Source organism: Halictus rubicundus, chromosome 9 (assembly GCF_050948215.1).
Source record: "Halictus rubicundus isolate RS-2024b chromosome 9, iyHalRubi1_principal, whole genome shotgun sequence".
Taxonomy (NCBI): Eukaryota; Metazoa; Arthropoda; class Insecta; order Hymenoptera; family Halictidae; genus Halictus; species Halictus rubicundus.
This window is the reverse complement of record NC_135157.1, coordinates 9,822,937-9,849,745: the sequence shown is the minus strand read 5'-3', so window position 1 is coordinate 9,849,745 and position 26,809 is coordinate 9,822,937. Positions and strand designations below refer to the sequence as shown.

At 44.9% G+C, this 26,809-nt stretch overlaps 1 protein-coding gene and 1 long non-coding RNA gene across 2 annotated transcripts in view; one reads left to right on the top strand and one right to left on the bottom strand.

The window, feature by feature from the left end:
* Positions 1-26,809, bottom strand: part of Pdk1 (Phosphoinositide-dependent kinase 1) — a 744,020-nt gene that overhangs the window by 214,276 nt on the left and 502,935 nt on the right. The gene's annotated exons all lie outside the window — the stretch shown is intronic.
* LOC143356929 (uncharacterized) lies at positions 16,417-17,674 on the top strand. The gene is made up of 3 exons (XR_013082747.1): positions 16,417-16,495; positions 16,815-16,931; positions 17,064-17,674. It is a non-coding gene; the product is annotated as an uncharacterized LOC143356929 (long non-coding RNA).

Here is a 26,809-nt window from a genome sequence, read left to right as displayed (position 1 = left end):
CACATTCCCTCATTCCTTCATTTATCTAAAAATTTTCTCAATTGAATCAGAACTAGACCAAAGCTTCAGCTACGTCTTCCTATGTCTTCAGCTACGTTCCCTAAAACATCAGACGATAGCTTCAGGAATAATAGGACTGAGGTGGACCTTCGGTTTCAGTCTCCATGGACATTGTCCATCGGAAGATCCTGTGGCTCAGATTTTTCAAAAATCGCAGAAAATAAGGGATCAGGGGCGTGAAAATTAGAGCCAAGCAGGGCCAGGCAGCCCCACAGTCTTGTGCGCGTCGTCGTTCATCGACGATCGCTACGACCCTCGTTGTTCCGGTTTGGCCGTGAGTGGGTCGAGTGCATCAGCCAGCAAGCGAGCTAGCAAGCAAGCAAGCAAGCAAGTTAGCAGGCAGGCAAGCAAGCAAGCGTTAGTCGCGACCCGATCCGGCGATCCCCGATCCGCTCGGATCCGCTCGGATCCGCGAGGCCGCGCATAGGGACAGTGGGTCAAGTAGGTCGTTCCCGCAACGCTCAGACGGCCGACAGGCGCGCGACGAGGTTACGTAACCCCGTCGGAGGGAGAAAGTCTCCCCCCTTGGCCCCGTCCCGGCGTCCTTCCAGCTCTCCCTGGTCAGCCTAACCGTGTTCCCACCTCCACGCCGATCTGCGACTTGACTCGGGCTCGGCTTGGCTTGGCGAACTCTCTGTTTACAAACAAATCCTCCTCCCACCTTTCCCGTCCCGATCCGATCCTCCAACGGTGAACGCCGACTGGATCCCCCTGAATCGACCATCGCATCGTCTCGTCTCGCCGCTTCGCCTCGCGTCACCTCGCCTCGCCTCGCCTCGCCTCGCCTCGCCGGAGACCAGGTCGTCGAGAGGCTCGCCGAGAGAGCCGCCGAGGAGAGCACACCAGACTGCATTGCGCAAAATTGCAGCACCGAGCCGCCACGAAGAAAGCGCGCCGCTCTCGGATACGGATAGGGGACTGCTCCTGGAGAAATTCCCCTCTTCCAGAACCCCCTCCTAGGGGACGAGACGTGCTACTTTGCTCGCTTCCCCTCTTCGTCATCTGCCCCCATCAGCTTAGGGATTTGCTCGATGGATCACGATTGAAATTTTGGAGCGCCAGCTATGCTAGAACGCGTTGCCACCTATTCTACTTAGTTCCTCTCTTCGTTATCTGCCCTCGCCAGCTCAGGGCTTTGCTCAATGGATCACGCTTGAAAATTTGGAGCGCTGGACGTCGAAGAAATTGAGAATTCTGAAAAGTATGGAAAGTTTGGAGCGTTACGTACGAGAAAGACCGACAATTTGATGCCCTGTGTAGGTATGAGAAAGATTGAGAATTTAAAGCGCTACGTATGAAAGAGGTTGAAAATTTGGAGCGCTTGATATGACAGAGATTGCAAATTTGTAGTCTCGTCTACGAAAAAGATTGGAAATGTGAAGCGGTGGTTATGAGAAAGATTGAAAATTTCAAGCTCCAGCGTTTATGGTGTAATGACAGAGGGGGTGGCACTGCACGAGAAAATAAGTGGAAAGTTTATAATGAAATTTGTTGATAAGAGGTACCGTTTCCATGACAAACGAGTTTCGAAGTTCATAAGGTACGCGCGCTATTGAATAGGGGAACGTCTTAACGCGTCTGTTCATGGCTTACCGTTTCTACTTCCTCCGTGAACTGATGCTCGGATGATGAAACTGAATTTTCTCGAAAACGAAGCCACGTATAAATAAAATTCATTTCTCATTTTTCCTTATATCTATATGTAGAATCATCTCCGTCGGTAACCTTCGCCGAATGTATTACACTGCACGACCTACAGTATGAAGAAATACCTTCGATTTCGCCTCTTGATAAAACCATTGAATTCCACAGTTAAAATCAGCCCCCACTGCGAAGGCTTACCTACAATAACAAAAACAGCAGTACATTTCCTACATGTAAAGACAGAAATTTTTGTCTCGGGCGGCTGTACAGGTGGGACACGAAACACGACGCAATTCTTTGCGAACGTTCCTCGTGATTGCGTTCTTGCACGATTTTTCCGGCCTCTGTTTCCTCTTTCGCGAGGGTAGGGGATTCCGTTTCGCCGTGACGAGCGTCGCCGTTACAACCTGGAATCGGCAACCGAGGAACACGTTGTCGTCCGGAGAGGGAAAAAGAGAAAGGGAGGAGAGGATCGGGAAAGGAGACGCGACCGGGACTCCGCGGTTCAGGGGCTAGAGGAAAAGAGAGAGAGAGAGAGAGAGAGAGAGAGAGAGAGAGAGGGAGAGAGAGAAAGAGAGATTGAGAGAGAAACACACCGCCGCTTACTTTGCTTTTTACAGTCGCGTTCCAGATTCCCCGGAATCCGGCGCGCTGCTAACTGTAGTTTAATTGTTGTTTAGCCGCGATGCCCGGCTGAGCGTCCTCCACGCGAGCCGAACAAAGGAACGCCACGCGATCGGAACGCGGACCCTCTTCCGGTCAGCCGCGACCCGCTTAGGCTCGTTCCTACACCTGATACCCGAGATAAATCGAAACTAGGGCTGCTAAATCGCTTATCTAGAAGAAGGAGCATCGGAACATCAGGCTGTTTCGCTCGGAACCCCCACAGCTTTAATGCCAGTACTACTAGAAATCTTTAAATTCAATTTTGAATTGTTAGCGATCAGGTTGGCAGGTTGTTTTTTAGGTGAACCGGGTCACAGTCTCGTGCAGCGAGACCCGATTTTCCGTTCGATCGGCCAACAGGATTTCGAGAGACGGAACGTTTAGCTGCAATTTACTTTCGAAGTAGCGGCTGGACTGTCACGAGGACCGTGGAAGGGTCGGGATCTTCTCACGATGTCCCCGCGGCCATCTTGACCCGTGCCGATGGGACGATTTTGTAGCGTTTTGCAGCCACAATGTTGCCTGCGAATGGCAGGTACTTGGAGATCGACTAAAATTGCTTTGCTAGTCGCTGGGATTTGTTTCAAGTATCTTGGAATTCGGTAGGTTTAGTCCAACGTTCACGATTGAAATGTAAAAGAAATGAAATTATTGAAGATGAAACGTCCCTCTCCATGATAAAATACGAATCTGTAATTGTGCAACGCGTGTCGGCCACGATGGTAAAATCAAAGGGAGGAGGTGGATCTACACGATAGAATAAACAAAAAACGTAGAATGAAATTTTGCTGTACGCAGCTTTGTTTCCGAGAAAATCGAATCTGAAAATTCGTCGAACGCTCGTGCTATTGCATAGGAATTGTCTGTCGCGTCTGGTCATGACCGACCGATACTACTCCTCGATTACTGTGCGGGCGAGCCCCACGAATTTTCAAACGCAGTTTTGTTTGAACCGCAAAGATTTTTAATTAAAATTGTATTCTATACTTTCTATTCAATAATGTAGATTCGACCCTGTCAGGTTGTAACACCCTGTACAAATTAACACTTTATTTCCCAGGTTATTTCGATACTTTAGAATACAATGTAAGCAAACAATACAGTACAACTGTATGTGTGTACTGAATTCATTACAGCTGTAAAATAAATTACAGAATAAGGTTACGTCTTTATTACAGCAAATGGTGCTTTAAATTTAAGAATAACTACTAGAAAATCAATCTTGTCACAAGCAATCGAGTCTCTTTCGAATTCGGTCACCAAGGGTGTTTATTGAAAAATCTATTGACAGACTTCTAGTAAATAAATCGTCAAGGTCTCCTGAACATCAACGACCTTGAAACCCGTCATAAAGCTCCGCATCCTCGGTAACTCTCCTATTCCATAATATGCAATTATACATGTAGAAACTAGCAATCGAAAAGTTACCAAGTAACACGCAGAGAAGGGTAAGTTAGCATCAATTGCTATGTTCAGGGGTTCGAAAGTGGGGATGGACCCGTTTTGTATCCCCCTGTAGAAGCAGAGCTGTTAGCTCGGCATCCAGTTTATGTAATACCGTAGGTATACCTGTCCAGGTTTGCCGGTGTGTTGGTGCTTGATCACACCGGCACCGACACGCTCCGCTCCTTGTCCGCTCGCCTAACTGCTGCGCACACGGACACTGGCGTCGCGGTCTCGCGCACGCGAGCTCGCGCCGCGAGAACTGCGCCGCGACCTACTTGTCTAGGCCACTGTGTCTGCGTTTCTATATGCAGCCTTAGGTTTTGTGTGAAATTCGCGTCCGCGGCTCGCGATGCGGAATCGCCCGTTCTCTTCTCCTCTCACCGTCCCTCGCCTCTCCACTCCTCTCCTCTCCTCTCCTCTCTCCTCGCCAAACTTCTAGACTTTCCTGCCAGATTCCAGAGAACCGGCGGTCCTCGACGAGGCGGATGCGCTCGCTCTGTTATTGCCATACTCGCGAGAGAATCCTCTTCCTCGCTCCCGTTGACATTTGCAGTCTTGATTAATTAATCACCGGGACAAGATCGGGACGGGTCGATCCCTGACCCGAGGAACGAGTTGGTATCCTTTAGGCCTGTTCGATATGATCCTTTTCTGTGGCTTTATACTTAATTTCTGGGAGAAAGTTTTTCTAGAAGATTGTTTTTTTCTTTGGTGACGATATCGCAATTTTTGATAGTCTTTTAATCTTCAGAAAGATTGCAGCTATTCATTTTTGTTACGACTACACGAAATCGGTTTAATGACCGGATATTTATGCAAAATAAAAGTTTTCGGCGCCATTCTGAATGCTCTCAACGTTTGCACAATTTCCACTTGAACATTATTCTCATTTCTGTCATTAGCGCATAAATTCCGCGATAACTTGTACTGGTTAGAACCTTCGTTTAGCGCAATTTTTTCTGTAACATCGATGTGATAACATACTGTAAACAATGTGAACATGAGAATAACTTCATTTTTGACAGGTAATATTCAATGCGCAGCATGTACAGATATGAAAATATTTCGGAAAGACTAAAATTTTTGCACACATCTAATATATACCACATTTCGATCCTACGCAAAATTGTGCACTAACTATGCAGAGAGATGTCGATACGTCGGTATGTTTAACACTAAGCCTACCACGGTCAGAATGACCGGTTTTATATGTTACAATTATTGAAACTAGAAAAATTCATTTATGGAAAACAGTAGAATAAATGTCCTTGTCCAAGCATTTATTATATTGAAAATTACGGACAATCTGAATAAACTTGCCATTTTTATAAGGCAATATTTACCAGATTAATGTTTGCTAGGTTTAGCGTTAATGTCGGACTCTAAAAATCGCTTTTCAGAAAAAGGTCAGGAAAATGCCTGGTACGGGGACAATTTGTTCGGGAACTTCCTGATCCCCTCCGCGAATCAGTCTGCAGACTCTGCAAGTGTATCAAGGGATTACCTTTCGGACACTCGTCCCATCGTTTCGAGGGCCTTGGGCGGCCGTGCTTTGCATACTTCTGCGATCCGCGGGAGGAGATTTATGGGATCTTTCGCGGGAGTCCCCGCGAATTCTCGCGGAATATAAAACGAGTCGTGACACCGACTCGAGCGAAGACACCGTTGCGTCCAGCCGCGTCACACCGGTAATTAGCACTTTGTGTCGGGGAGATTCGTCCGCCACGTTTGAATTCACCGAGCAGGACCAGTGCGAAGCTGAACGGAGCGGAGCAGTTCAGAGCAGAGCGGAGCCGCTGTTTACACGTGTCAATTGCCTTCTCTGTTGCCTTTTCAGAGAAACGTTTGCGCCATTAGCGGAGCAATCCGATTGCGAATTACGTCGACGCTAATGCGCGCTAAGGACACTCGTCGGATCACCTAGGCGCGCTTAGGATCGCTGCGAGCCGTTTCCACGGAGATCCAGTCGAGTCTTCCTGCTCGTATACTGGGTCAACGATGACGGGACCTCGATTCGAATGCGAGATCCGCGAGAGGGAACGCCGTTGCAAATTCTCGTTTGCGAGAGGAAGTCGACCGGGAGACGCGCGATTTTGTCACCCCTGCCGCAAATTATTCGATCCGATCCAGTGTCCTCCGTATATCCAACCTAGAAAATGTCTACGGTATAGAAAACGGTAATGCGGATCTTTGTGTAAAATAAAAATTTTCTACATCGATTGCAAGTACTCTTCCCTCCCTTAAATTCTACACAGTTGAAAATAATATATCCACATCCTTGAGTTTTCGTTATTTCTACATTCGCAGTCGTACAATATTTCACGAAAAATAAAAATTCTCTGCATCAGTCACGACAAGCAGGGTTTCAATCAAAAAATCCCTCTTGTAATAATTTTAGTGAGGCGAACATAATATTCGGAAGAGATATAAAACCGAGATTATCATCCCTTCCTCCGTAGTCGCTGGCGAACGAGTTGTCTGAGAGTAGGTTTCGAGCGAGGAAGCACAGCGTTCGATTTCTATCATCGCGGCCGATTTCTACCGCGGATGATCTACGGCCGCGATCGCGTTCGTTGCGGAATCCGTTGCGATGCAATGCAACGAGCCGGTCGGGGTTGTAATCGGTGTCGGATCGTCGTCGTTCTCGTCGTTCCCGGCGCACGAAAAATCGATTTCGTCGTCGTCGGTGGAGCAACGTCTCCAAAGAAAGTGGGTTAAAGTGTCACCCGGTTCGCCGGAACAAAGCCTTGAACAGTTTCTCGCGCTCCCTGTTAATTTCCGTGGCGCTCGCGCGATTCCGCGCGGCTCGTCGCACGCGCTCGCTCATTACGCAAGCCGCCGCGCCGCGCGGGTTCGGCTTGTTGTTTTTCCACGTGTTTTCCGAGGCGAATTTTGCATTCCCTCGCGGCATATCTCCGCGGGGAATTTGAATACATTACGCACGGTGTCTGCTCGTTGGCCAATTTCGAGGGAACTCCTCGAACATCTGCCCGTTCGGGAGAATGGGGCTGAGATCCTCGCGCTGCGATACCTTTCGGATGCGATTAAATCATCGTAGAACCTTAATTAGGACCACCGACGGCCCGGGAAACACCTGCGGCTCTCTCTTTCTCGAAGAGCTTTCGTTCAACCCTGGATAACCTAAACACCACCACTCGAGTACTTGAATCTTGCGCTGTTGGACCATGCATATTTTCATGTACTTCACGTGTTGTTAAATATTTTGGCTTGTCCAAAGGGTTCGTTGTAAAATAGGATATAGAACATTACTTCACGAGAAAAATATTTGTCCTTGCGAAGAAACGGGGTACAGTGTTTACTCGATATTTGTCCAAAACACGGGTCTACCCACGGACATATATCGGACATATATCTTCTGTTTCTTAAAAATGGTTTAGTGACATTTCAAATCGTGAAGAGATTAAACCTAAGAATACCTATATGCTACTTTCAACTTACGGACACTATTAAAGAAAGAGAATTTTTTTGTAGGGTCCCACAGTCCTAAAAATGAAAAACAATTTTTATTTTGCGTGAAGTCTCTCGGCTATGATGATTCTTTCTTTCCTTCCGGGGAAATAAATCCAACAAAGGATGCTCTGTTGTTAATCTTTATTTTTTGGCACAACGAGGCGGCGGTTCCAGTGGAAAAAATAAAAAGATGTGTTTCTTTTAAGTCGCTTTACTTGTTTCGTTACTTTATGCGCCTCCTGCAGCTTCTTTCTTCTTGCGGTGCGCTGGATGCACATGCTGCACCAAAATAAAGGGCACGATCCCGTGAAATAAAGGTTCTAATTTATTTTATTGCGCTAAGAGGGTAAAAGGTAAATCTTATTTTCGCGGGACAAAGGTTTTATCTTAAAACGTGAAATAAAAATGAACTTTTGACCTATATTTATATTTAGACCTGCAATTTACATCCTATTTACTACAAAACTGAAGAATTTCCTGAAATACAAAATTAGATCTGTTGTCATTAATTTTAACGACTGAATCTTTCAGACATTTTCACATTTTCAGTGATTATAGCCATGCTTTGAGGTGAAACGAAAATTCCCTAGCGCAATTTACAAAGAGAGTCATCAACCAGAGGTTCCTAGTCTCCAAGAATCCGTAGGAGAGAAAATGACCAATCTTCATGTGATAAATCGTCGAGTTTCCCGAACGCGTAGGCGTGTATTTGCCAGAAACACACATAAGTCGCGGGGGCTCGAACGATAGCCTACATTCTCTAGCGTCAGCATCGGGAACAAGGAATCCACACTCGAGCCACGTGACATCGGTATTCAAGTGTACGATTTTCCTCGAATCTCGTCCCCGTTAGAAAAATTTATACGTTCGCCGTCGCCGAGCATTCTTACGCGGTCAGGGAATAGATTAACGACGCGTCTTGGCACGGCTCGGCTCGGCTTCCTTTGATACGCAGGAATGTTGAAACCCCGTGGCGCCAGCGCGATGATCAATTAAATTTAATTAACAGGAACGACCTCGGGTTTCGCGGTGACAGAGGCCCGCGGAAATTTCGGCGTCCCCCTCACGAGACCGCGACCCATTCCGCTTGCGCAACCAGTTACGATTCTGTTATTTCGAATTTTCCCGGGAAAAACGCAAGCCATTGATTTGCGGCGACTCTTGAACCGTCCAATCTCTGTTCTTCACCTTCAAAAGTGGGTCCCTCTGGTGCCACTCGCAGAAAATCGATTCTGTTTATTTTGAATAATTTTTTACTTCAGCTCAGTATCAATATTTTTGCTCTAGAAAAATACTGTACACTCTGGAAACATCTGTTAACAGATCTGTAAAGTTTCAAGTCGATACGTTTTGTAGTTCCTGTGAAAAAAATTCAAAAGTTCACCTAATTTCATTCGAGTTTTCTTCGGCGCTCGTAAGAAAACTGTCCGAAACGATCTCCAAAAATTGACCATAACTAAGAACCAAATTAATATTTCTTTATTAAAAAAATACTGTACGTTCTGTAAACATTCAATGATAAGAGTGCAAAATTTAGAATCGATATGTTCAACAGTTTCTCAGAAAAAAATTCCCAAGTCTTCCCGAGATTCCCTTAGGTTCTCCACCAACGAATCAAGGCCATTGTCGACCAGAAATCACAATTTCCTCTTGTTCGATCCATCTCGTACGCTCATAATAGAACTCTCAGAACCGTTCTTAATCTTCGAACGATTGCGAGTGCGGGTGGAATTTCCAGGAATTAGACGAGATTCACGCTGTCCGACCGATTAACTGGTGGAACGTTCGAAAATTTTGATCAGACGGTTCCTAGGGAATACACAGGGAATGCCTCGAAGCTCGATAAAGTTGCGGCCGGGAAAGTTAAAGTTTCCGGTTGCTTGGATATTTCGAGGGCGATGCCTAAAATCGTAGAGGGATGCCCCGTCTATGGGAGATCCGAACTTTCCCGGGGAAGTTCGGGGAACGATTTCATCGCGGTCTTAACAGGAACCGCCGGATTCTCCGGGCGATTTCTTTTCTTTTTTTCCCCGCGGCAACTATTCACGAGTTTCCGAAATTTTTTCTCTCCCCCTCTCGGGAAACTTCGCCTCTCATCACAAATTTAATTCTTACAAGACAGCGACGAAACTTCGTCCAGCGCTGGCGAAAATTAGGAACTATCTCCTGCGTCCGGAGGATCCTGATTTTTTGCCGTGTGCTTTTCGCAAATAGATATTAGCAGGTCGCAGATTTCATGAGAGAAAAGAGACAGAAATAGCAGTAAATGAAAAATGCTAATATTACATAGCGTTATCGTAAAATTAAAAACAGAATTTGAATAACTGCAAAGTGGAGGATTCGAAGTGGGTCATTTTGACTTCCTGATAAATTGTTTATTCATTTTTTAATGGATTCATTCAATCCACTGATTAGCGTTTAGAACTGATCTTAGCTGTACAGCCTGTTCCTGGTACAATTGCAGTTTCTGCAAACTATGATTTTTAAAAGTCTCTCCTCAGTACGAAAAGTAGAAACAGTGTGTAATGATCAGACATGGCAGACAGCCTCTTAGAAGTGGATTAAAAAATTTGTATGGATAGATTTTCATCATACTGAGATTATGAAAGAAAGAAACGAATTTCCATTCGATTCCTGTCGCTTATTTTACGACGTTACGCAAGAACCAGAAATAATTGCCAGATCGAAGCAGGATTTCTGCTAAACTGGCCGGCGAAGTTTAAGGCAATAAAGATCATAGTTTGCACCAGGCCCGTTAAAATGAATTCGATGTAACGAATCCGGATCTTTAGTTCGAAGATCATGCCGGCCGTCGAATTTCTGACAGGTAGACAGCTCTCTTGCGAAAGTCTAGCCGGAGAACCCTGCTGTTCGAATTTCAACCAGATAAGAATCGACCGCAGGATTTGTTCGGGCAGGATTGGAGTCTGGATCTTTGAACTCGGGTATTGAACGACTGCTCGGATAGCTTTAAGTATCCGGGTTCTCTCTCCGTGTTCTCCTGGATCTCGAAACTATCATCTGCGGCTCTCTTTCGATAAGTCGAGATAGCGAGATTATTACCAGCTGATGATCTCAATAGACGGAGCATGGAATTCAATAAAATTCCCGGCGGATTGTACTCGTCTCGGCGGCAACGGTGAAATTTACTCTGCAAACGAACCTAATAACCGCTCGGATGTACTGCTCCCTTCAAAGAGACGCGACATGCCTTACCACCGAACGTCTCCACTTCCCAAACTCTCGGAGAGGTAAGTGTCCCAATTAGCAACACGTTTCTATTACCTGTTGCGTCTTACGTATTATTGAAAACTGGCAACTTCTGGAAATTGGGGGAAATCTGTGAATGGAGCGACTTTACCAAAATGATCACCACGTATTTCCAAGCAACGCATACACTCTTAGTCCCTCTCGGCGTAATAACCGTACGGGAAAAGAATTATTAAAAATTCGGGTGAACAACGAAGAGGGTGCATGAACCAGACAAGTCCAGATTGTGAAAATCGTTCCGTTGCATTTTTTGGAAAACGAAAGACGTTTGGAGAGAAAGAAAGATCGGTGTTCGCGTAACAAAGGCGGCGAACGCGATGAGGAACGTAATGGCTGGCCAGCTGGTCGGCTCGGCTCGACTCGGCTCGGTTCCGTGCAATTTGTCCCCGCGTGTCGAAAGTTTACGGTGAATTATTGCGTCGCAATATCTAGACGGGAGCCTGGTTCGCCGACTATCTGGCCTACTTCCATGTTTTTACGCGACGATTCGGAGCGGCCGTGCACGTACTTGTGCGCGTACTCGAACACGGCCGAGTCGCGTCGTCTGCCTAGAGGTCGCGTTCGTTTCTCTGCCAGCGGCCGGTCTGCGTACCGGCACGTAAATAACCGGGATCGCCGACAGACAGATAGCGATGGGTCTCCGAGGATTTTCGGCTCGAGTTCGGTGGGAACCGACGACACGCTCAAACAGTCCCAAACGAGCCGCTACGAGCCGCTGTCGAGCCCCGTTCACGAACGAAACGAACCGAATAACTGTTAATTGCTTCGTCGTCAACGGTAGACGTTGGTCGATAGGCAGTTTGGTCTTTATTGTCGCTGTCAGAGGTGTAGACTAGATTGATGAAGTTTGACTTGGTTCATTCCCCCATTACATTCTTAAATCTGGATAAAGGATTCTGTCATTCACGTATGACAATGGCGAAATTTATTGCGTTCAAACACCGTCAAACTTGAACAATGTGTTCAAACACGTGAACAAACGAGCTCCAACATCGTTGAGTTTCATGCAGGACTTTTGTTCTAGCTGTCCGAGGTTTGCTCTAGAAAAACATTTCCTCGTCCGAACAAATTTCAGTAGGTTTGTCGCTGTTTGAACGCGTCAAATGATTTTTATGTAGAATATATTAGGACAACTCGAGTACCCATAGCTAAATACGAATGTTACTTGGTTTTTAACTTTAGGATTTCCTCTCCTGAAGGATTTATGAAACAAAGAATTAAAAATCAGCTCGTTCAAACAATTTCCAACAGGCATAATGATGAAACCCGTTGCAATTGAATCAAACTTTGTAGATTTTTCGGAACTTCTTTAAACTTTGATGGTTTCCAGCAAACGTGAAATTGTTTGGGTCCCGTTTCTGAAGATTTGAACGCGTTTGTCACTGTTTGAACGGTTCGAGCGTCTTTTCTGGATAAACTCGCAGCCATCGCTAGACAGGTAGCACGTAGGGACGGTTACGTATCGAAATGCGCATAAGGCCTTTGCGAGCCGACGGTTTTCTTGGCGGCGATCCTGCACGCCGCCTGATCGGCCACGATACCACGGTGACGAGCTAAAAATATGCACCGAGAAGCCGTTTTCCTCTTATTCAGCCTATCCTATTGACCGCCTATCGTCTAGCCTCCCGTTCTGATCTCCTCTCTGTACTTTATCGTCCCGCGATCGATGCAGACCCGTTCTAGTCGCATACCAAAGCGTGTCTGATTATAGTGCCGGGAATAAAGCCGTCAAACCTGAACCGAGAAGCGTTGGGCTTCGTCCATAAGTGGTCTTTAAAGATGCAATTCACCATTCTATTTCTGATTCGAATGACAATTTGCACGTTTCTACTCCGTTATCAGAGGTAAAGCGAACGTTCTAGGATCAAAGTACCCTCTGAAAATTAACCGAGACATTACACACAATGCACATGTATTTAAATACATTTCTGAACTCGGAAATCACACACTACTTTCAGTTCTTGGGATCAAAGAGGTACAATGTGAGATGGGGGTGGCTATCTATTGTTATCAAGGTGTTCAAAGTAACCTTCAAACACTACCTAGAACTAGATATATAATGTGTGCACATTTCAAAAAAATTTTGAATTCAGAAGTCACATATCAATTTCAATTCTTCTCAGCGAAAAGGTAGAATATGATATAATGGAGGCTTCACTTTTTCCATGATTTTCTAAACAATTCCCACACACATTCTGCACAAGATAAAATATCAAGTTAAAGCTCGAAGATCGAAGAATAAAATCCAACGAACAGTATTTCGAAATCTCTTGTTGTTCCCCCAGAAAAAATTCCAAACCCCGAAGAGGGAGGGTCACGAATAGAAGTAGTCTCCCTTAAACTCGATGTCGATCTTTTCCAAAGTGGTGGCAAATTTTCCAAATAAAATTCGCATCTGATACGTTTTGCTCAGAGTTCTGCGGAGATTCTGCGGGGCCTGTCCAGGGCACGGGTTCGAAATAGAAGCGCAGAGCGGTTGTTATTGTTAGCCGGAAATGGGGAGCGACGCTGTCTCCCGTTGACGGATCGACGGCCGTCGCCTTGACGAGTTCTCCAAGGGAATGCGAAATGTAGGCGGCTCGAGGCTTCGACGTCGATCAAAGTGCACCGAGAGAGCTCCGATCCGTTAAAGGACGGCCGCGAGAACGGGACGAGGTGACGTAACCGTCGCGTAAACGTTAGCCCCGTGAACGTCGCCGCCGCGTTGACCTATTGATTCGATGATCGTGGATCGATCGAACCCTCGTGACTTTCAACGAGAACGACCGACGACAAACTCCACCGCAACGGTCTGTCGAAAGCTTTCGGATAGAAGCGAATACATCAACGTGTTTGCATTTTACATTTTTAATAAGTCAAAGAATCAAGTCCATCTACTAGATAAAATCAGAAACCACGTAAACATTAGATTTATATATATACATATATATATGAGTATATATGTGTATATAAGGATCTTTATTCGACATGAACGAGTAAATTGGACCACCATGAACTGTTTCGTAACTCGAACAGACTCTAATTAATTACAAAATAATGAGAATATAGTACCTTCATCTACCGAAGTTCAGCATCTAGCTATGAAAAGGCAGTAACCCTTAACGCGCCCTACTACCGACAGGACAATACAAGAGCAAATTGCTTACCCTCAGAAGTGGGAACGCGACTTTATGCGTCCTAACTCGCAGAACCCACGCAGTCCTCACCGACAAACGACAGTTCGAAAAGATGAAGTGCTCCTAAAAGAGCAGTTAAAACAGAATTAATCACCGCTCTATTTTCCGGCTGCCACTGTCAGCTCAAAGTTCACGTCGTGGCACGTCAAAGTCACCCTCTAATTACATTAAAAATGATGAAAATCGCGGTCGTTGCCCAAAAACACGTGAAAAACTGTAATTTTCACTATGCTTAACTGCTCGCAGCTCGGTATTATCCAGTTTCGACGAAACTCTCAACACTCATACAACGGTCACGGTAATCAACAAAACATATGTTATATAAAACAAGACAAAAAGACGATTAATTCTAACTTCGCAGAAAAGCTGAAGTCGCTTAGCCCACGTTTGAAGTTCCATGAAACAAAATTAATTCATTTAATGTAATAAAAGTTTACGAAGCCTAATCGAAATCGCTGTACCCAATTTATACTTATTCCTTTTTTTTAGTTACTATTAACGCCATAAATTCTAAAACTAGCTCCAGTTTCCGTATGAACAATTGTGGCATCCATTTCAGCGCGACGTGGCGCTCGAAGTGTTAATAAAGTTCTTCCGACGTGAAGGATGTTTCAACAATTGCGTGAATCACGGTGCATCGAATCAGCGGAATGTGCATCGTTCAGAATGAGCGTTGGAAGACGCATTTACTGCAATCCTAACCGATGCTTTCCCGCTTCCAACCGATCGCGTCATCTCGTCGGAGCGTGTCTCCGGATCATCGAATCGCCGACGATCGATGGATCCGGAGGGCCGGCGAGCTCGTTACGATCCGTGGGCCCGGCGAGATATTACAAGATGGTGGATTGATGCCCGGCGCGTTACTTCGACGAGAATGCCGAGTCGTGGACAAGAATTTCTCATTTAAGTCGCGGGACCGCCGCGGGCCAGCACAGTTGCGCGGCATTGTGTAATATTGGTCAAATTGCGAGCGTTCCAGCGATGATTGCGGCGGTCTCGAACGAGAAACCCCCTTCCCTCCCCACCTTCTCAATAAACGAGCCGTATCGGCTAGACATCGATATCAGCTTTTTCACCCGATCGTCGAATGTATAATCGGCGGCCGGGTTGTCTTGTCTTGCTGCATCCGGAAATCTTATCGCGGGCCCCGTGTCGACGTTATTACGACAAGCCGAGTCTGGTCGACGGTAATAACCGGACGACATTCTTACGAGTCGCGTTCGCGTTTATCTAGCCGCTGGAACCCTTTATCTGGGCGGCGACTCTGTGAACCGGAATCGATTTCGATTGCTAATTCGGAATGTAATAATGACGCAACGCACGACGTGCCGTACGTGGTCGCTCCTGGACACGTGGAATTCTCATGGCGGAATTATTTTGGGAACTCCTTTGTAAGGAGTCCGAGGTTCATTCTTGAGGACCGTTTCTGCTGCGTACCATTCCGGTCAGTTGTCTATGTTATTAAAGTTTAAGTGCAGCAATTTTTTGATTCCTGTAGAATTATATTTACTGCGAAGGAAGCGTACAGAAACTGAAATTGTGACGTTTACAGGCTGCGTTAATGTCTACATTCACTTTTAATAACCAAATAGTGAAATATAAATTTATAAAACGTTTACTGTATCTGGATAGTCAACAAAATCACGAAGAAGGGGCAACGAGTTTAATTGTGTACCTAATACACGATTGGTACCATGACGGCTCTTCGTTCCTGAAATATATTTCCAAGAAAATTGATCGTGCACCAATGTTCGCCCCTCCAGAAATGGTCCGAAGATCAACATCGAGATACCATCGCAAAAAGAACAATAATAAACCATGTTCAAGTTAATGCACGCAGCAGTCCCGCACCGGGACGGTTAATTACCGTTTTCCTCGAACGATTGATATCCGTGACGCAAAAGAGCTCGCGTGTGGCGCCTGGAAATTGCATCCCGAGGACTCTGCGCAGCAATTTTCAGATTACGCGGTTCCCGTTGGTGGTGCGGATCGCGGGAGGAGGAAAGGAAGCACGGCGTCGATCGGATTTGCCCGAGAGGATTCGCTCGCTCGTACGTCTTCGCGATCTCGCTCCGTTGCCGCGCCGCTCGAGATGAGTTGCAGCAGGCGGCGTGTTGCGCAACGTTGCGTACCCCCGATGCATCCTGATGCAACTGTATCGATTCTAACCGGTGCCGGTATCGTTAGCGCGGCGGGTAACGCGGGATTATCGCCGCTCCGAGCAGTCCGCGCAGCTGCGAGCACTGGTTGCGCAACGGAACAAGAATCGCTCGCTGTTTGCCAGTCATTGTTGTCGAAACGCCGTTCCGGCCCGCGAATGTCAACAAACAAGCCTCGACGCATGTTCTGGCGTAAGAAAAAATCGAAAATTTCGTCGGTCCGATTTCTTTTCGAGCACTTTCCATTGCAAAGACCGAAATCACGGAGATGAAAGATCGGCGATCTTTCAGTTGTTGTAGCTCCGCGAAGAAAAATCGAACGGCGATGCTCCTAGGCTTGTTTTAAAGGGCAAAACGTGTACTTTCGTTTAGCCTGTCTATCTTTGTCAGAACTTGCTTGTGCAGGAGGCAGCAGGCTGAATAGTGAATATAGTGCTTTTCTCAAGTTCTTAGGTTTAAAATTTTTTCGGTAAAGAGTGACACGTAGATTTGAAAAATGAAGTATCCTATTTACAACTAGTTATTGCACCTTGAATGAAGAGTATGCTTGTATGAAGAATTTCCTTAAAAATAGGAAGCTGGAACGAGGACATTATGAGCCAGGTAATAAAGTGAACAAATTTTTATATTTTTTTAATGATTATTGCTGATGAAAGTAGAGGTTCCAAGCTTTAAAATGAGTTCAATTTTATTATCGTACGACTTCGTTTTACAAGACAATAATTTTTCGAAAATCAGAAGTGTCTAAATACTTTTTGATACCATCGTATACGTAGCAAATCTTTGAAATCTTTTTTGTAATTGCACCGTGAACGATGAGTTAGTGTAGCAGACTGATAGGTTAAGAACTGTTTTATATTTTTTATTAAATTTTTAGTCCGCAGTATTTTTGGGAAAATTACTTAGCGATGTATGTTCGTAGCTTACCGATTTCAGCTTCGGACGCAAGAGGAAGCGAGCGCAACGCGAGGAGGTGTTTTCCATCAGAAGTAAGGATTGACGCAAAGTTGCAATGACGTAACGTGTTTACCTGAAGAAGGTACGTCTGGCAAACAGTTCGAGCGGTTCGGTTCTCTCAAGTTCAATGTTATTGGGCGTGCTCGAGCGATCGAGCGCGATCCACGATGCTTGTTCTTCTAAATCGACGGTTTAATTGTGTGTAAATACACAGCTTGGGAACCTGGCCGTTGCGGGTATAGGCATGGAAACGCGAAGAGAGAAGAGAAAAAAAAATGCGGTTATGCCGCATGAATGCAAGAGAGGTTCAGGCTTTGTGCACCGGAGTTATGACCAGTTAAGGAGGAATGCGTGCAGCCGACGCGTTACGTCACCGTCTGACCCATTCCCATGTTTACTAACATTACCAGCCATTTCCCGTCATGAATGGAATAGAGTATTAGGCATTCCGGGCACTGATTGACGTTTAGTACTACTATCTGAAACGATAAAACGGCGAAATCGCTAAGTGAACCGGTACCCCGGTGCTCGACGGGTACAGGCGTTTTCCTTGATACGCCCCTAACCCGGATGTCGGGACTGCGAAAACTATGTTTACATAATATTACGTCCCACTGACACTGGTCTCCGGATCTTTTCACTCGAGTTTACACGTTTACAGATCTTATTACACGCCGTTATTCACTGGATGACCATTATTTTTGACTTGTTAAAATTGTTAAAAATATACTGTTTTATATTTCACTGAATTTCCGCTTTCTGAAATCGACTTGGACAATTTTTACTTTGCCCAGAAATCTATTGATTGTCTTTACAAAAATCCTGCTGTGTCGAATGGAGACTTACAAATCTTTTACAGAATAAAGACGAAATGATTACATTACGCTATTGAGGGGTCGGTCTATTAAAAAATCCCCAGGCACGATCTATGGAATTCCAAAAATGATGAGTACAGTCGTCGGTGGATGAGATCGAACTTGGGGATGCAAGAGAGGAACCAATGCCAGCAGGTCGGCGTGTCTTAGCAGCGTTCTTAGCGTTCGGATCGACAAGCATACAGTCGAATAATCGAAACTGTAATTCCTGGCAGGCTAGGTGTCGGCCCCGTGCACCGTTACGCAAGTCCCCGGTGTAACGCCGAACGATATCGCGGCTGTTATCAGCGCGGTTCTCAAAGCCGGGGCCCCGGTAATCGCGGTGTCACGGCTGTCACCGTGAATAGTCACGGCACACCTATCGGCCCGTCGGACGTGAAATATAGGCGAAAGTATTTTCTTCGGCGTGGTATGGCCACAGCCGGCACAACCGCGGCAACGCCGAGATCGCGTAATATCAAGGGGCCGTCGGATTACCGTTATGGTCTCGGCCCCCGTGGAAACGGGAACGGTAATTGGAGTATCGGCCGTCAATGGCCCGGCGACGAGACCCGATTCCCGGATTGCTCCTGTCCGCGAAACCGACCGCCATTTTCATCTATACCGAGCCCGACTCGCGAAAAAGGCCACGAGCACATAACTAGCTCGATCCTACTTTGCTTCGGCTATTTATTAGGTAGAAACACATTTAGATGTCTGGGATTTTTCTCTGACAGTTTATCCATGATCAGGTGTGTGTCTCGAATTTTTTAATAATTTTTCTACTGATTTTTTGGGTGAATATATTGAGAGTTCTCTCGTGTGCTCTCCGTACCGCCAAAGGAGATGAACTGTTCTCTATTTGAGAACGTGAACGACGTTCTCTAACTGTGATCATCAGTTGGAAACACTTTTGTAATTTTTGTGAACGTTTCTTAAATTTTTTAACGGTTTTCGTATTGATTTTTTGGTTGAGTATATTGAAATGTGTAATAACGTGGTCAGATCTGATTGCTTCTGGTAAAGTAAATTCGCCACATTAATGTGATTACTAGTGCCTATAAACATTCCATAAAATCAGACCAAATCGTTTATGATATGAAGGACTAATTTTCATAAAAATTCTGAATTTAAAATCGTATTAGAGTTTGAAAGAAACAGAGCGTAGTACCTATCGATACAAAAATCGCAGTGGCTAGCACCACGTAAACTGAATTAATTAACAACAAGCATAGAATCAAAGGAACCATCTAACACCGGCAGAATGAAAAAACATTCCTTCATGGTTAACGCACGCCTATTCGATCCCGAAGCTCATCCTCGACGCGGCTACCGTAACGAAAGCTATTAATCATATTCTTTTCAGCCGGCTCTAACTACAGCTGATGTGCGACAGCTTTCAGCGTTAAAATCTTGCGCAACTTATTACAAATGTACAATTCCGTTCTATTGTATGTTAAATGATACACGTGTAAGACGGTGATTGCTAATGACCAGTGTCATTGACGCGACCTTAAATAATCAGACCTTAAATTCAGTGAATTCACTGAAGTCCATTCCACGGCTAATTACCGTCGCGAACTAACATTATCGTTACGAGCGGACAGGCCGTGCGATAGCGGGAGCGCGCGCGCGTGTTGCGCGCCCTTTTTCGGTTTCGCTCCGATGCAACTGGAATTTTGTTTATCGGGCTGCATGCAGTTTAGCAATCTGTCCCGGGTGCATCGACCTCGAGCTGTCCGTGTGCGGACGCCGGAATTAGCCTCGTAGGATTAGGTCTGGCTATCCTGTGTATTGTTGACCACCCCTGCTACGCTTTATTTATTTAGTCTTCTATGGGGAAAGCTTGTGTTGTCGGATGACTCACCTAGCATTAGCAGCTCGAACGGTTCGGTTGTGCCGCGATGAGACGGGGAAATGGGTAATGGCGGCGCAACGCGAACAAGAAATAAATAGATCGTGTAATGCCCGGTCAGAGGGGTTGAGGATTCAGAAGCACTCCGATCGGAATAACTGCCTCACGAACGAGGATCACAGATTCGTAGAGCTTCGAGGCGACCTTTAATTACCTTAAAACGGCCTTGGAACATTTGTATTCAGGCGCAACGAGGACGTGGCGAGCGTACGAACGTCTACATTTTGATTGACGCGAATTGGAGTTCGGTGACCTCTCGCTGTCTCAAGATATGAATGTAAAGATCAGAGTCTCACTAGTTGCGTGGCGAGGCGTGGCTCACATTTCGAAGCGACCAATTCCGTTACGGTTTTGGTGGGGATTCCAGGAAACATCGAAATTGCATTGGTTAAACGAACAAAGGGGTGACGACAAGCAGAACCTAACCGTTGACCTGTCCACATAAAAATATGTGAAAAATTTTGTAGTTTTTTTGTTCTATTTTTGATGTTTCTGGAGGAGCCGCTTCGTGGGACGAGAATTGGGAAGACGACTGAAACAATTTGAGTCCGGGCATGACGGTCAGGTGTCTTCGGCAGGTATCGAAGGAGACGCTGAAAGAGAATCGATATAAAGGATTCGCGAAAGATAGTCACTTGAATTTCATGTTCACGGAGCCGGAAGCTCCATCGACGCTAAGATAACCCCATGAACGTAGCCGTCTAGACTCATGAACAGCGCATTCCGGGCCGAATTCCGGTCGAACAAATCGCGTTTCGGTTCTTATCGTGGGCCGAGGTTCAACGGCTGGCGAAAACACGAGGGTGGAGAACGTAGCCGGCAAGAATTTCGTCGATGATCGCTTTTCCGGTGTGCATCGGGTCCATTAACCGGCTGCACGTCGCCTTTAATTTCCAAAACATTCGATGCGCCGGCAACCCAATCTTGATCTCATCGGTTCAGTCAATTCGTGAGAAATTTTCTGGGCTTCGAACAGATTGAATTATCGGACGGTTGAAACGAAGGTGGGCAATTTTATTTTTATAATGAAAAAGACGAAAAATGTAACATCCTGACGGGATATTTAGAGGGGCGATAACTATCAATTTAATTTTTAATGAAGGCTATGAACGGACATTAAGTGCACTATTTTTGAATTGCTCCATTTTTTACAATTTTTGTCTTAAATTCTGGATGCAGAACATCAGGAGAATGATGGGATCTTTGAAATAAATGTTGCGTCATGCCGCTCTGAATTTTGTATGAGGAGAGGAGCCATGTACATCCGTTGGGTAGCAGATAATAAAATTTAATTTTTGCAGAAGGCTCAATGTTATTTTACTTTAGTGTCGGAATTTTTCAAGTGTACAGCGCATATCTGTTCTCGCGATCGGAACGCAGCAGCTGCTGTTGTCCAGCACCGTAAGCCCGACGTGTCGTCCATGGAGAATCACTCTGGCTGAGGGATCAACGTGGAAGAGAGTGGCTCGTGCAATATTGTGAAACGCGTTACGCTACGATTCGGGCCGTTACGGGAGGATCCTCGTGTAACAGGTCCAAAAAATCGATTTTTGTTGTCGTAAATCAAACGTACAATCCTTGAAAAATGTACTCTCCAAATTTTGCGGTTGCCTTCGCGAAACTAAAAAACTTGCAGACCGTGTAGCGCGAAGCTTGAAACTCTCAAAGCTCACATGTCGAAGAGGTTTCTATGATCGTGAAATGTTCGATAAATAAAGAAAGGCAATTTTAAAAAATGGTTTCTTGTAGATTAAAGATGTACAGATATATACATTCCAAGAGAGTTTCTTCTGGCAATAGTTTTCTGCGAGGAAATTTATAAAAAGCAGTTACATGATAATCCCAGCTTGACGTCACTGGCAATGAATCCGCGGCGTAGATGCTCGCTTATGTCTCTCACAGTGAAAGCTGAACAGGTCAAAAGGCGCAATTCACGTTCACGCAACGCAGTTTCGACGGGCCACGTAACTTCCCGGAACGCGTCACTGACGCCACTTCCGGATTAACCTGACGTCATGGCTTGCAACCTTTCGAAACACAAGGTTGCCGCTATTTGACAGCGGAGAAATTACTCGCTAACTCTTCTGTTAGAACCTAATCAATTTCACATTCTCCAGCACAAAAAACTGTCAAAATGGAAACGTCACGAAATTAGTAGGCCTCAAACATAAAAATACAATTGGGTCAAGCGAGACCCTAAGAACGCAGCAAGATTATATTTTCTGTGACAAAGTTTAATTTGTATTTTATTTTAATCAAGTATATTCAAAATAAAATGGAACTGTGTGACATTTCATTCAACATCTGTTGCAGTTTTTTTTTCACCCATAATAATAGTCAATAAAAATAAATATCTAAATATCTTTAGTATTTTAGAAAAATTTCTGTCCAAATTTCAATTCTCTAAGAGGAAATTTAAGCCAATTTAAACAACGATCTCAATGTGAATCTCAGCTAAATCTCAGTAAAAGAAAATCGCCGCGTAAGGATTTGAATTGATCCGACCACAGCGACCATAAAATCTGAAAAACGTCCGCTTGGCAAGAGAAAATGATTTCGGGGAACTCGCCCGATGGATGTAATCCAGTTTAACAAGCTTTCGACGGGAGCACGTTCTAGTATGTTAAAACGCCCGCTCGTAAAACAATGTAATTCGCCCGAAAAGTATACGTGCTCTCCGAAGTCCTTCAAGTTTGCTCGGTCGAGGATTTTGGGTGGAAGGAAGTGAGTGTTCGGAATCGGGGACACCCTGAAACACATCGGACACTGTCGAAACGTGCTTCAAGTTTGAAGTCGCCGTCGGTTCATCTCGCGAACGAAGTCGCGTTCGAAAAGCAACCGGATGCGCAACTGCGAACTTACCGGCCGCTCGTAAAACCGTGATTCCATGTCCGTCTCGCGATCGCAGATTACAGGAGAGAACGTCGCGAGGCTGAACTCCAATTAAACAAAGTAGCAACTGCGTCCCGCGGGCAATTAAAAGAGAATGTTTAGGAATGACGTGTCTTCTGGCATACGTCGCACGGTTCTTTGTAATTTCGTGCCTTCTTTGTCGCAAACGACTCGACAATTGCCTGTTCAGGAAGGAGCCGTAATTAAAACGTTGCCTGGTTGCTGGATCGAAAAGTTACGTGGCCGATGGAGACAATCCGTGACTACGAATCATTCTAATGACGAATAATAGCCCGCTCGTACCGTAACGAACCAGCCAACAACACGTGCCGCGGGGACGACGAAAAATTCGATGCTGATCCAAGAAAAAATGTTTTTACTGAAATCATTCGAAATTCTTCTGTGATCTATTTTTAATATATCCCCTATAATTTCTTTATTGTCCAAAATTTCCTAATAAATTTTTCTTATATTAGCAACCTTTCGAATGGCTCATGGGCAATTTAATTCATGAATGAATGAACTGTATTATCTTCTACTTTTCAAAATAAATTAACAATAATTTGGGAGACCTATGGCAAAACTATGGTAATTCAGAAGGTTGAAGAGGCTGCCCAGAAAATTTATGAGGAACGTTCCGCCAGGGATCACAGGACTAGACGATTGCATTTTTATGGCACCGGCATGTCCAAACTGACGGTAACAAATGACTGAATTCATCAACACCGTAGAAGAATCCCACCTGTCCATTTCCATGCTTCCCATCAGCGAGTCCCCATGACGGTTCCTCTTCATACACCGCATACCGCCATCATCATCCGCTGACTATCCGCTTTCTCCTTCTCGAAACGTGCAATCAAATCTTTTATTCCGAGCCGTCCTTCCTTATTCTAAATTACCGCGTCATAGTCCAATCAGCCGTCCACGAACGACCCTAAGTTTCAATTAATCCCGTCCTCGTCCCCCATTTCTATTACCAGTCGATTTTTTTATTGCTTCTATCAATACACGTGATTATGGGTTATTCTTTTCGACGTTGCGTTTTTCCCAATCGATACATATCATTGTGCAATTGGAAAAATTGTCTACGGTCAGATATGCATGACAAGGATTTTCATCAATATTTATGAGTTTTTTTCTGGAACTGTATTGACGATATGCGAATAAACTTTTCTGGGGTGTATACATACATCTTTAGGCTATATGAATATATTTTTTTAGGTTGCATTTGTTTATTCATTTATTGGTCAGCGTAGAATATTGTCGACCTGATTTTTTATAGTCTTAGGAATGCAACAAATGAATTGTTTTTATTAAAGCTAGATAGTTTATTAAGGTCCACTAGGGTCTACTAGGATTTACTTAGGATCTTACAAACTCCCCCAAAAAGTTGCAACTAATCGAGAACTTTATACAATTTTCTAACGAGCCCAATCAACTTTACACAAAATTGGAGAATCTATTAGTTTCCGAGATAAATAATAAAAAGCGAGGTTTCAAGTTTGGTGTTTTGGGCTCTGCCGCGTCGCACAAAATAGTCGGTAATTTCGTTATTGTTATAAATTCGGCTTATACATTGCGGAAATTCAGCTTCTTAACTCCATGTAGACTAAAGCCGCTTCATAGCGCCGGACGTTCCCGCGGCGATCACGAAAACAAGGGATCAACGAGGACGACAACGAAATATATCAGTGTACCGCTGCACCGACCTTGTCACAGATCCGCCGAGATTTCAAAAGGATGAATTATGGATGTAATTCCCAAAATTTCGACCCGAGGGTATCGAATTTACCAGAGAGCCCTGGAGATATTACCACGGGGAGCCCGGCCCGCGGCGGCGGTACCCTTTCGCACGACGTTCTACGTGTTTACGCAAACAACAACAATGTTGCCGGCAAACCCTAATTACGTAACAGTGTCACGTAACTGTTCCGCGTTGCTCTGCAGCAAATGCCCCGCGCGATGCTTTCCGGGAGACGTCAAAAGCTCTCCTTACGCGCGGCACGCGGATGAATAAAACAAACCGCTCGCGGGGATAAAATCAATAAATTATTTTCAATCCGTCGATTTCGCCTGCACTCGAACAGACTGTGAATTACGGTCGGCAGTGCAGCTCGAAGTTTATATTTTAAACCAATTCCATCGAGTTTTACGATTTTTTTGTCATTATTACAGATACAGTTCACGTTGAGTAGGAAATATGAGGAAAATATTCTGTTGCCTGGGTGAATTGTTTAAACGAATAGAGTTTTTGAAAATTTGTCCGCACGGGTTGATTCGCCATGGAAAAATATACAATTTTGATTCGTACTGTGTTTTTCTAGCTTGAACAGTTTTAGAGATATTTGGACAAATATATTTTTCATCCCCTAAATTCAAGGGTTGTTTCCTGCGTCTATGATAAGGGACATGAATATTTTAAGGACGTTGGTGTTCGGATAATAGAGCAATTATTTATTGTTAGTTAAAGTGCTAGACTCCGTATTGATCTATACAATAAATTACGTTGTACATAGATCTCTTTAGATTGAAGTAATTCAGACACACCATCAGATGTTAGAGGACAGATAAATGCGTACAAATGTCACGGTTTTCAGATATAATGCTGGTCCCTATAATCATTTTTTCACTTCGTTAGCAGACCGTGGAAACATTAAACAAGACGAGTGCATTAAAATGGCAAACAGAAACCGCTAAAAAAAAGTAAAACGATTCCCAAAGTAAGGCATCGAACGCTCCTCCCCTTTGGCCTGAAAAATGCAATTTAACGCGTCGTCGTCGCGGGAGCATCGACTCGAGTCGCACCTCATTCCGCGTCGAAGCGGGTCCATTCGGTTGCAATTTATTTATAAATAAACCAGGCGATAAAGCCGCGGAGGAAGACGATCAAACCGTCCGAAAAGAATGTCTCGTTTTACGAGGAAGAAACGTAAAAACTCGCGGCCGCAATCAAGATTAATGCTATCGAAAACCGACGCGCGATTGCCTTCCCTCTCGGAGAGCCGTTCCTCAAATTACTTACACCACAACTGGCGAGTAACGATGCTCGGTCATTAAATGATTATGTAAAATTCGGATTCACCGCTGGCGCCAAGCGCTAATCACTGAGCGCAGCCTCGTCAAGAATGCGTCGTTTACTGCTCACGCTCATTACGACAAATTGCTTTCGGGGAAACGCTCCGCCGTGATCCGCGCCGGCTGTCTTCGAGACGTAACCGCGATATCGAATAATGACGCGAGGACAATCCGCGGGGACACTGGTTTCCAGGAGATTAAGAAACCATTTTCACAAAGACGCGCGTCGAATAATTAACATCTCCTCGCGGGCCCGGACAGACAATACACCGGAAAAATAACCTCCGGTTCTTCCATCAGTCGCCTGTCAACACGCCTGGAAAATTCGACGGAGGTGAGCTAACTTCCGCAATAGTGTCGCCATAATCATCGGTTAACTGATGTGACAATCCTGCGGGAGAAACATTTTCTACTTTTCAGAAATTAAATAAAAATTAGTCTTCTCGCGGACGATCATTTATTTTTCAAAATAGGAAACAGTGAAAATCGTTCCACTTAATTCTTCAAATATTTTGAGTTCCAATAATCATATAGGAAATTAAATACGTGCAACAGAATTCTTTTAGATTTTAAAAGATTTTTTAAAAAATTACTCGTGGACTTGAACAGCCATGCTCGCCCTCGGTTAATTAATTGACGATTATAGCAGATCAATCGACGTACAAAAATTACAAAGCTGTGGTCAGCAGCAAGGATTCTACAGAATTGAAACGCGCGAAGATTCGTAAATGCTGAAAGCTCCTCGAGTTTGATTTCCTGCGCGAGGGTAGATTTCCGCGGAATCCGTTTAAATCGCGGGAACGAGTATAAAGAGCCCCGCCATTAAAACTTGCAGAGACATTCATAATGATCAATGCCGAGGCGTCTTCGGCTGTATATTTTGTTCGGTCGTTCGTCGACCGATGCACGCAGAACTATAAATAGGGGGTCGACGCGACGCGCGCTAAACCGAAAAAAGATCGTCGACTCGTTTAACGCTCGCCGATGTTCATTCATATTTATAGCCATGAATGAAAACTCCGTGACGAGTAGTTCCAACCGACTGGAATGTCCGTCCGACGCCTTTTTGTGTTTCCCTTTTTCCCCCCTGGTTCTTTCTCTTTTTTTTCTCTCCCTCTCTCTCTCTCTCTCTCTCTCTCTCTCTCTCAGTCTGTCGCGGCGTCTTCCGGTGCGAGGAATAAAAGTATTGTCCGCGGCAACTCGCTGGAAAATATAGTAACTTCG